Here is an 11064-nt window from a genome sequence, read left to right as displayed (position 1 = left end):
TAGCACTTGGAAGAAAAGAAGGTACAGATACTCAGTTAACTTGGAAAAGGGCCAGGAGTAGTAGAAGTAGGGAGTCTTATAGCAGTGGAGCAGTGTTGGTTGGAAATAGAGGGCGTGCACCTGACAGGCAAGGTGTTCATTTCCCTGAACAACTTTGAATAACTGCCTTTTATGTGTGTTTTTAACGACTTTTTTTCCTGTAGTATTTCTTCTTTGAATTCTAGGTTACTCTGGTTTCCACAAGCCATTTTCTTTGTATGACACTTGTATGAATAGCTTTGAAAACAGTTTACTGTGAACAGATGTTTTTGTCGAATCAGACTGTTAAATCTGAAAAAGAGAATCGAAATACAAGTCTTTATGGCTTTCCGAAATTGTAATGAAGAAGAATGTGATTGCCAGTTGCTAGTCTAGAAATGATTTCAAACTCTTAAGTGCATGTTAAAAATCAGCTTTTGCAGAGTAAGTGACTTCCAAAAAGTAGTTGCTAAGGTGACATGTTTCTTGTAAGCTTAGTTTTAAAAATCCTGATGCATAATACAGAATGCTTTCATCTTGATTACAGGAGAAAGGAAGGAGAATCCTGAGTGATAATTATTTTGACTAACTGAAAGTTAGGACCCCATAAATAAAAAACCCAAACAATTTTAGAAGCAGCACATTGACACCTAATGAACATCAGTATTTTTGAGCCTCCAAAAGGTTCTGAGGGTCTGAGCATGCTTGTTCAGGGTCTTTGATTACCAAATCTGTCAATGTACAGTTTTATGCAAGTCATCGTAGGATATAGGGGTGAAAATGAGACCCTACATTTTGTAACCCAAGCATTAGATTTTGCAGTTCCTATTCTTTCAAAAGATTGAGAATTTGTGAAGTTAAAACATGGGAAAGGATTGTTCACTACTTCTAATTTATAAAAATGTCATCAGTAGAAGTTCCAAAACAAACCTTTAAAAATTAACTAATTTTTTTACTCTGCTTAAAGAAAGAAATATGAATGACACTTTTTTCAATGTTTTCTAGAAGTGAGCTAAAACTAAACTTTGTCGCTTGCGGGGGCAGAAACACCAAGCTTTCATATGGTGTTTAACTGGAATTTCCTGATGCAAAGATCTGATCTAGTGGATTAAATTCATTACAGCATCTTGTTCAAGAAGCCACATCAGGAAAGGGAGCATACATGTTAGACCTTTTAAATCTTCATTTGTCTAACACAAGAACTTAATGTCCGCTTTTCAAAGATGTGGTCTATTTTGGTCCAAGTTTTGGAGCCATTATTTTGGCGGAGTACAGTTATGGTAGTAGTTTGATTGGAATCTGTCTGAGTACTGAAGTAAATGTGACCTGTATAGCTAGTTGGGTGATTTCCTGAGTATTTTAGGTGCCCTCAGGTGAAGGAAAAGGAAAAATGGGGGGGGGGGGGGGGGGGGGGGGGGGGGGAGGAGAGAAAACTAAAAGCCTTAGACTGTTAAGTTTTAGCCAAAGGCTTTGTATCTTTGTGAAGTAGAAAACACTGAAGAGAATGCATGTGCATGTTGTAGGGGAAAACAACTTGTGGCTTAAATCAAGTTAGATTCCAAGTGGTTTGTTGATTTATTAGTAGCTTGTAATTAACTGTTAGTCCATGAACGATGCATGCAAGATTAATAGCAGCAATATAACAGATAAATGGCTGTACTAGACCCTTACAAAACCTTAGCAAACACCTTCAGATATCTAAACGTCCTACAAGTTTGCAGTTACGTGCTCACCTCTATCCGTTTAACAGGAGGCTTGGGTTAAAAGAGCCCTGGTTACTGTTTAATGTAGCTGACAGTTGTCTTAATTTTCAGCCTTTCCAGGTTTTGAGCAAGCACTGTATCGATTTTGGATATTCTGTTCACACACATTGCACTCGTATTTCTGTCTTAGCAGCTGATGTTGTCCAGGCTTTTTTGCCAAGAGGCCGCGTGGATTTCTCCCACAATTTGGAGCTGTTTCTTGGGGTACAAGGGACACTGATAAAGTGAGACACGCAGTCGTTCTTAGAAAAAAATATTTCTGTTTGAAACCTTATGTTGGAGCGGTGATGGTGAATACTGGGGAATCTTATTTGGCCTCAGAGTGTTCGTAGTAGGCTGGAATGTATCGCAATATACCAGCTTTCTAATGATAATGTGTAAAATAAGGAGGTTTCATTTTTACCATGGTAATGAATCCCAATTCATGCATTTGTTTTTCTGCATTCTATAGGGATTCATAGAATCATTTAGGTTGGAAAGGACCCTTAACATTAAGTCCAACCATTCCCTACTCTTGGTGCAAACTTGAAGTTGGGATCTGCACCTTAGGTGTGACTTCTGGTCATTGGCCTATTCTTTTAATATTGCAGCTAGAGCTTGTGTGAGTACATCAAGAAAACAGAATAAAACTACCTTTGTGAATAAATGTATTTAGCATGAAATTTTCCATACTTCTCATCAAATATAGTTTCAAGTTTCATGGGTGACAGAACTGCAGGGACAGAAATGCATCGGATGCATTTCTAGTGTACACATGGCCACCTTCTAGCCATGTGAGCAACCTAAAAAAGTGAATATTTTACTTCATGCATGCATTAATTTAAATGGTTTGAAGCTCTAATCTTAAACTTCTTACTACTGAGGTGAAGTGCCCTCTTATTAAGAAATTACTCTGTGGAAATACTATTCAAAATGAGCTATTTACTAAGGGAATCTAATAGATAACAGGTAATGACATCCAGCAGACATATAATAAGGTAATAACTTCGAATTTTTGTTGATATTGGGATTGCTATACTCTCTTTTCTCCCTGAACTGAGCCATTTGCGGATGCATATAACACCCCCCTTTTTTTTTAGCTCCTCCATCTCATCTCTCCAAAGTATATGCTGCTTTAGCATCTAGGTGGCAGATGCATCCATTCTTCCCAAAAGCTACTTTAGGGATATTAAGGCTCCTTTTCTACTATGTATTCTGTTTTCTTTTTGTGAAGATGTATTAATTTATTTGAGTTTTAGAATTATTCACCGCTTTAATTTGATGCAGAACTTACTGACGTTTGATACCGGACTTCTGATGTTCTTTCCTAATATCAGAGTTGCTTTCACTTTGTAACTAAAAATATAATTCCTATCAAATACCACTTTAGATTTGATTATGTTCCCAGCCAGTACCTTTCCTGATGCAAAAGCAGAATGCCCAATATTGCTGTTCTGTGGGAATGGCAGGTGCAAGATTTAGTTGGTGAACTGATGCTGAACTTCATAGGTAGCCAGGTTCAAAGTATAAACCAAAGTCATAACTGAGTATCCATGTAACATGTATTTGCATAACATCTCATCCATGCCTAATTTCTTGTCTGTTAATTTCTTTAGTCACCTACAGTTATTTCTGGAGTTCCAGAAAATAGCAGAAATGTAGCTACTACCAAGAAGTTTGCTTAGTCACATCTCAAACCAAACATTTGTTAGATTCTCTTTGCCTACAGGAGCCAACTTAGAGGGCATTCTCAGGAGGAGCTGTGGTCAGGTCACAGTGCTGTTCAGTCAACAGACTTAGAGCACTTGTTTGATGCGTGGATGACTGATCTTTGATTACCACCTTTCACAAAACAAACTAAACCATCTGTTTTATTTATATGTGAGCTTTCCAAGGAGTAGCTTACAGTTTTGGTTTGTGGTGGTTTTTGCCCCCCTCCCCTGCTCAGTGAATCTATTCTATGGAAAGTGTAACTTTGGTGAATGGATCAGGTGATTTGCATCTATATTCAGGACATTTTACAGCATGGTGGCTGGTACTTTTTGGTAGCAGGGAGTTTATTATCCTTTATTCAGAAGATAGAGTTTATAGCTTCTATAACTCTATGGTTAGCTATCTCAAAGATACAGAATTAAAAGACAACAATATGATTATTTATTGGCCTCCGAGATATGTTCGGAGTAGATCTCATTGTCCCACTTTGGGAAAGGATTCAGATTTATGAACACAAAGGCTTCATAAGTGAAGGGAAGTGTTTCCCTGCAGAGAGTTAATGTATCTTCACAAATATAGAACTACCCTGTGCACTCCTTGCTGGTATTTTCTACTGGACAGCTTGGCGTTGTTACATTGGCTTTCCTAGGTCTCTGAACAGTCACGTAGAGACTGTGCATAATTTTAGAAATCTCAAGCATGGGAGTCTGAGTCCCTTAGCTGTAAAAGGATCTGAGTTAGATGTACGGAGCACTGCAGCATACAGATGCTTCTGTGCACCTATCTTTTCTGATTCTGCTTATGAGTATTGCTGAATAACACCATTTAACTGTACTGTAAATATTATTTGTTTTCTAGCAGTTAACCATCTTGAAAACACATCAACATGACTTAGTAAGTATAACACTCGAGATGAATTTACAAATGAATCTTGGCATAAGACAAATGTATTTTAACACTGCGGTTTGTATGCCTGCTCCCTGCATATTTATTTTCAACCTCCAGTTGATTAGCTGCTTTGTCTTGTGTACAGAAAGGGCCTGTTTAATGCAGTGGGAAGTCGAGTAGAAGCCAGCATTTGCTAATGGATGCTTAGAACAGGCACAGCCAGACATTTTAAATTATTCTAACTAAGCAGTAATTCTAATTTATTTCTAAAGATAGAAGTATAACAACCCAATTACCTAGTTTCCTCACAGACTCTAATGAGTACAGTTAGCATAAAATTGGTCTATAAATTTAATGGGCAATTTCTTGTTGTGTGGACATTGAAAACAGTAGCGAAAATGTGGCCAGCCTTGTTAGAGTCTATATAGTAACTTGCTCCCATCGGATGCTTCCTTGACAAAATGCATTACTGTAAAATATCAATCAAATCTGTTGAGTGCGAGGAGTTTTTAAAGTATTGGCTCAAACAGCGATGGCATTAGAGTTGAAAATTTCTTCAGGAGAAAACTTTTTTTTAATCTGGGTTAGCAGTAGGGGTTTTTCCTTTTTAATGTGGTGGTATGACTGTAGATTCAAACTTGCATATATGTCAGGACATGGCTAGTATCAGGGCAGTTCGGTATGTGCAGCCTCATAAGAATAGTTGGATCAGTTTTTCTAAATGTAGAATATACACAGATGATAAAAAATAGATGTTAATACCCTGCTGAAAGGGGAAAAGGGTGCTGGAGTCCCGCAGCTGATACAGAGATACTCAAATCACGATTCGGGCAGCTGTTGCTGCACACAGCAGTTGTACACTTTGGGTATAACCTGGTGTGGAGCACTTCAGAATTTCTAGCTGATGGAATCCAAAGGACACTTTTCCCTCCCTTCTAGAGCTGATTTGTCTATGAGGGGAAACTCTCTTTGTGGCCATATTTTCTATAGTAAGGTAAAGAAAACTGAGAAAGACATAAATAAGTTGCGGTGACCTGCTGAGACTAAAGTGGTGAAAATTATGGGTCGTCAGAACACATACTTAGTAAAAAATAAAGTCTCTTCCACTTGGCCTGTTCCCTAGAACATGAATAAACAAAGAAAAAAAATGAAGGTTTGAAGAATAGAACCAAGTTTTTCAAAGTATCTTTTCATTATGGACTTTGGATTTCACCTCCTATGCAAACAGGCATCACTGGAAAGAGGGATGAATGTAAGAGACTTCTCCCTATCGCAGACTTCTCGGTCATGAAAATGTTTTACTTCAACAGTCCATCCATTTAAAAAGTACTTTTATTACATTGTTCTGTTAAATGCAATGAATAAAATTATAACTGTGACTGAATGTAGCAGCAAATTATTTCTTGTGCACTAGAACAGTGACTTCGTGGCACCGACTTGCCTAGGGACTTATGCCCTAAGACAATTTCTCCTACCTGATAATTTTGTAAGCATGCTTGCCTGCCTTCCTCTTGCCTTAAAATGCTGACTGAGGTAATGGAATAGAGCAGCTGATCCTGGGCTGCTTTTGTAGGCTGGTGGCCTACTGCGTGTGCTCTCTGGCTAGCAGCCTGCCAAACAAAACAGGCAGCGTGTTCAATTTACTTGTGTTTAGGTCCATTAAAAGATGTTTCTTTAGATTTCTAGGATTTAACTTATGGCAACTTAAATAATTTTATTAGAATGTTTTATTTGCCTTCATTTTAGAAAGAGATGCGATCTTTCATTTTCCTAAGTACATGATGTTGCGTGTTCATATTGCGTTCAGATTAACAATTGCATTCTAGGTTACACTCAAAGAATTTTAATCCTGTATGACTTCTATTTCTTGAATAAACTGAAGTTAGTATTTAGAAGCAGGTATTAAAATTAAAAGAATATTTTTTCTTTTTTTTTTTTAATTCCTGAACTCAATGTGAACCCCTCAGCGAGGGGGGAAAAGCATGGAGCAGTCCATTGCTGACCTCCATCAAACTAAGCTGTACTCTTCTAAAATAGAAATTCTTTGTGGGAGAAGTGTACTCAGGTCTTTTGTTCAGAGAGGGTCACTAGAAAGTAGGCCAAAGTTTAAGTAAATCTCTTTAGAGAGTGTCTTCATATCTTACCCAGTAAATCAGTGCATCTCTCTTCACTAGTAGCTGAAGACTAAAGATTTTAATAAGGTGGAAATCAAAACATGTATTCCTCTTGTAAAATGCTTTAAGACTGGCAAAACAGAAGTAGATGTAGGCACAAAGCAAAGCCCTGTTGTCCAAGAAGTTTTAGCTGTAAAAAATGCATGCATGGTGGGTAAGTTTGGAAGCTGCAAGGCCAGGTAAGTAAACAAACATTATTGTTTGTAAGAATATTTGTGTTGCAGTCCAATACTTGATTTTTCTCTTCTGTGATTTTTCTTAGCACAGGTTTTCCCCATCTATGGGAAGTAGAACACTTGTGCTCTGTAATGAATGTAAATATCTGTTGACATGGATGTCATAAGTCTGTGCTGTGTCAGCACTGTCTTCCACTTTGCCTTCTCTTACATAAGAGAGAAATTGTAACTGAAGAGGAGGACAGTTACTAAATGCCATACACAACTTTAAGTGAAAATGAGAATGTAATGTGAAGGAGATGCTGCCCGGGAAAGACACTTCAGTGCTGCAATGCTGGGAACATGAAAAGAGTCTATGTTCGTATAACTTAAGTCAGAATTTTTCTGTAGAGTCATTCTCACAGTTTTTGAGTTGCGTATGAGTTACAGCTCAAGATTTGCAACGTAAACCCCAGCACACTGCTGTACACACAATGGTCAGCGTTCGGAATAGGGACCTACAGTGACCCTGATCAGCCACCTGTTCAAAGTCCTACATCAATCTCATCTTAGTGTTTTCCTAGTAATCATTTTCAGCAATGTTCTTAGGGAACACAATTTCTCACCGTACTTCATTAAAAAAAAAAGCACAACCCACAACCAAAACTCCAATACAGTCCCATTAACTGCCAAAATTTTTAATAAATGGTACACCTGAGAAGAAAATCATTTAACAGTTATGAGGATGTTAAAGTCAGTATTCTATAGGCCACATATGGGCATCTTTAAATTTTTATAATGCATTTTGCAGAAGTGTACAATATGATTACTCTTTTTTTAGTGTCTGTATTTGCAGTTATTGTCACTTGCATAAAGTTGTTTTGCAGCTTGTCCAGCTCTGGAATATAGCTAACTGTGCTGCTGACTATTTATATTTAACTTTTTTCTCAAAGGCGATAATTTATTTTTAAAACAAAGTATGAAAATCCCTGTGCTGGTAAATTTTACTCAGCAATGTGGTAGAAATTGACCCTCGGACAATAGAGTTTGTGATAGAAGGGCAATGTAACTTGAAAAGGTACAGCGGTAATAGAGGGACGTGTGGGATAACCACGAAGACCTGCCTGTCTCACCAAGAACTAGAACAGCAAAGACGAGAGAAGGAAACGAAGGAAAGACAGATGGCTCTCAACTTGTCTAGTGAAGCTCACATTCAAAACTCATGACAAAGGTATTACCAACTCAAGATTAAAAAGTAAAAAATCGTATTTTTCTTTAACCTGATTAAATAATTTAGATTTCCATATGTATTTTTCCATTTGACCTTTTCATGCCCTGCCTTCCATTTTATATACTGTAGACAACTCTCTGCTAGTTTGTCATTTTCAAGCTGTATTGCTTAAAGGTACTGGATCATAAATCACAATGGTGTGTTTCTTTCCGTTTACTGACTGAGGGAGCGCACATCATTTCTGGATTGAATGGTAAGTTAGGTTGCCACAAATGCTTTGGTTTAAGACCTTGACATTCATTCCCTCTCCACAGGCACTTACGTCAGGAAATCATGATTGTTTGAGCACTCGTGGAAAGTAAATGCAAGAAGTGCCCCAGTATGACTAAGGCAAATTCACTGAAAAATATAAGTCCATAGATGTTTTTCAGTACTTTCCGCAACAGTCAGAACTAACAACAAACCAGAAATTCCCTAAATGTGATCTGTGGTGGTTTTTTAATTAAAAAATGAGCAGATAATGACAGTAAAAAAGGTAAAAAACTTGAAGATGTGCGGCTACAGAACCAGAATGTGAATAGGCATGGAAATAAGCCTAGTAGCTGGCTTGAGCTCAGGGGGTTTTTATTACTTTTGCAGATAGTAGTGGCACAGCTGCATTAAAATCTGTCAGTAGGTCCTGTGAGTCTGGCTGGAGCAGGTCTGGAACTTTGACCTCCAGGTTATTGAGTTGTCGCAATCTCTGTTTTCCTTTGCTGAATGAGTTTGTTACTGTTTTTAAAGCTGATGATTACTATATACTAATCTGAAAGGGAATAAAAGATATAGCTACAAACAGCGAAGCTGGCATTTATGGCCAGCACATAAACAATATTATGGTTCTAAGCTGATCCTGGATAGTTACAGGGCTGGAAGTTCCACTTTAAGGCAGCAGGCTCCTGATGAGTGTGCCTCTGCAAACAAAGAGCGGGAGGCACAAAGAATTGAACAGTGAATCTTCCTTGTAGTTTCTGTTTCCCCTTGTTGCTCAGACCCTGAAGTGGAAAGCTTACAAAGTGGCTTGGAAGCTTCTGTTTTTTTTTCTTTTTTCCTTTCCCCAGATGGAATGAAAGTAGCTGTCCAGAGCAGGACATCTGTTAGATTTCTGTATTCAGTTTGAAAGGAGAGGGACTTCTGAGGGCAAAGGCTTTGTTTTGGGGCAGGACTCAAGATAGCGTTTCTGCTTCCTCTTGTTGTTACCAAAAATAAAAAAGTATTATTAAACCAGCAATGTTTGCAACTATGCCAGGGAAGCTGCATTGCTTTCATGGGATTGCACACGTGTAACTACTTGAAACTCAGGGCGGGGAGAACTGAAAGCGGAAGGAGTCCCACTCCCTTTATCGTAGTTACATTAGCTCCAGAAGTCTAACCGGAGTGAGGATTAAGAGAATTCCCTTTCACCACTGAATGGTAGAGAGAGCACCAAAACACTCCCAATGTCTCCAGAGCGCAACTCTGAATTCAAATTTTCTGGGTTTACAGGACTGTTTTCAAGTGACTTCTCTGCCCTTGCAAATAGGTCTTGGAAGTTCGAGGGGACGGGTGGTTGAGTCATTAGAGAGATGTCCGTTTCCCCATGTATTTTTCTAGTCTTTAGGCAGCCCAGAGGAAGGCAGCTATGCTAGATTTTACATAGCTGATGGTACAGGGGTTACTCTGAAACCATCCAATCCCCTTTTGGCTCAATTTATTTAATACTGACTCTACAGCAATTACCTCATTTCTTAAGGAAAATTGTCAAAGGGAGAGGGATAGTCCATGGAGCGTCAGAGAACCAAGACTGTGACACAACTGATTTTCCTTATGACATGTATTTCAGTGTGTACCTGTCTGTTGTAGCCACTTGATCCTCCCTTTTTAATTTTCTCTTGTGTGGGAGATGGTGCTTTGCCCAGCCTTCTAAAGTATAATAATTGTCTGTAAAAATTCAAACTATCAATTCCTGGTTTTGTCCTTGTTAATTTTACGTATGTTCAGCTTTCCATGTTATTCCTGGAAGGACCTAAACGATGTTCATTGATATGTACTAAACTGAACATGGATTGAGTGCTGCTGTGATGAGCTGTGATATAATCTGTTCTGCAAACGTAGGAGTGATAATTGCTGATTTTAAATTTAGAAAGTATTTCGGGGGGGGGGGGAGGGGACGAGTTTTAAACTATGTTTTCTGCAGAACTCACCGAAGTTTTCTTCCTTTTATCTGGAGTTAAAATGAAGATACATGAAGAATAACTCTTTCTAAGATAGGAATCCTATGAGTTATAATCAATAGGAGAGAGATGAAGAAAGAAAAAAATGTCTTAACCTAAAATCTGTAGAGGTTATACCAAACAGAAGAATAGTATTGGATAAAAGTGTCAAAGTACAGACAGAGAACACTATGAAAAGGACCTGGAAACAGGGCATTTGGAGTGGAGAACTCGGACAGCACCATAGGCTAAACTAAAGCCTGAGATGTCTGTTTAAGTAAGAGTCGGAGAGTTCTAAAGCTGAAAATGAAAAGCCTGAATGTGATGTGAAAGAGAAAGGAATGACAAAACCAGGTGCCAAGGACGGGGGTTGGTTAGCAGCCGTATCCCAATAAACCGAAGCAAGCAGGGTGACAAGCAGGAAAAGGGGTAATGTCAAAAGTATCTACTGTGGTTTCAGGATCAGAGACAGAGGAAAACAGATTTAGAGGACAAGGTAAAAAGAAAGCCGATAGGATTTAGCAATAGCTTAGCTAAAGGAGGAATAGGTTTGGGTGTTCTGATGATGGAAGAAAAGAAAAAGTTTGACAGAAGGGAAAGAGATCTAACAAACTTGAAACATTTTTTTTTTGTTAGTTAGCTGGAGATGACAAGGCCCACCTTCGATTCTACTGCTAAAAATGGGAGCTGGGAGTACAGCCAGCAGAGATTTAGATCACTCAAAGGCAAAAATGACTCTTAGAAATACTGAGAATAGGTGATGTCATTTAGGTGAAAGAGACACAGTGCATCGAAAGAACTCCCCTCTGGGCTACAGGAAAAGGAAATTTGTCTTTTCTCAGCTTATTCTGTTAGATTAAGTTGTAGGAGGAGGGGTTATTACTTCTCTTTTCTTTGTTATTATATAGATTG

Source organism: Balearica regulorum, chromosome 3 (assembly GCF_011004875.1).
Source record: "Balearica regulorum gibbericeps isolate bBalReg1 chromosome 3, bBalReg1.pri, whole genome shotgun sequence".
Classification (NCBI taxonomy): Eukaryota; Metazoa; Chordata; class Aves; order Gruiformes; family Gruidae; genus Balearica; species Balearica regulorum.
The sequence above is the reverse complement of the archived record's forward strand: the minus strand, read 5'-3'. Positions refer to the sequence as shown.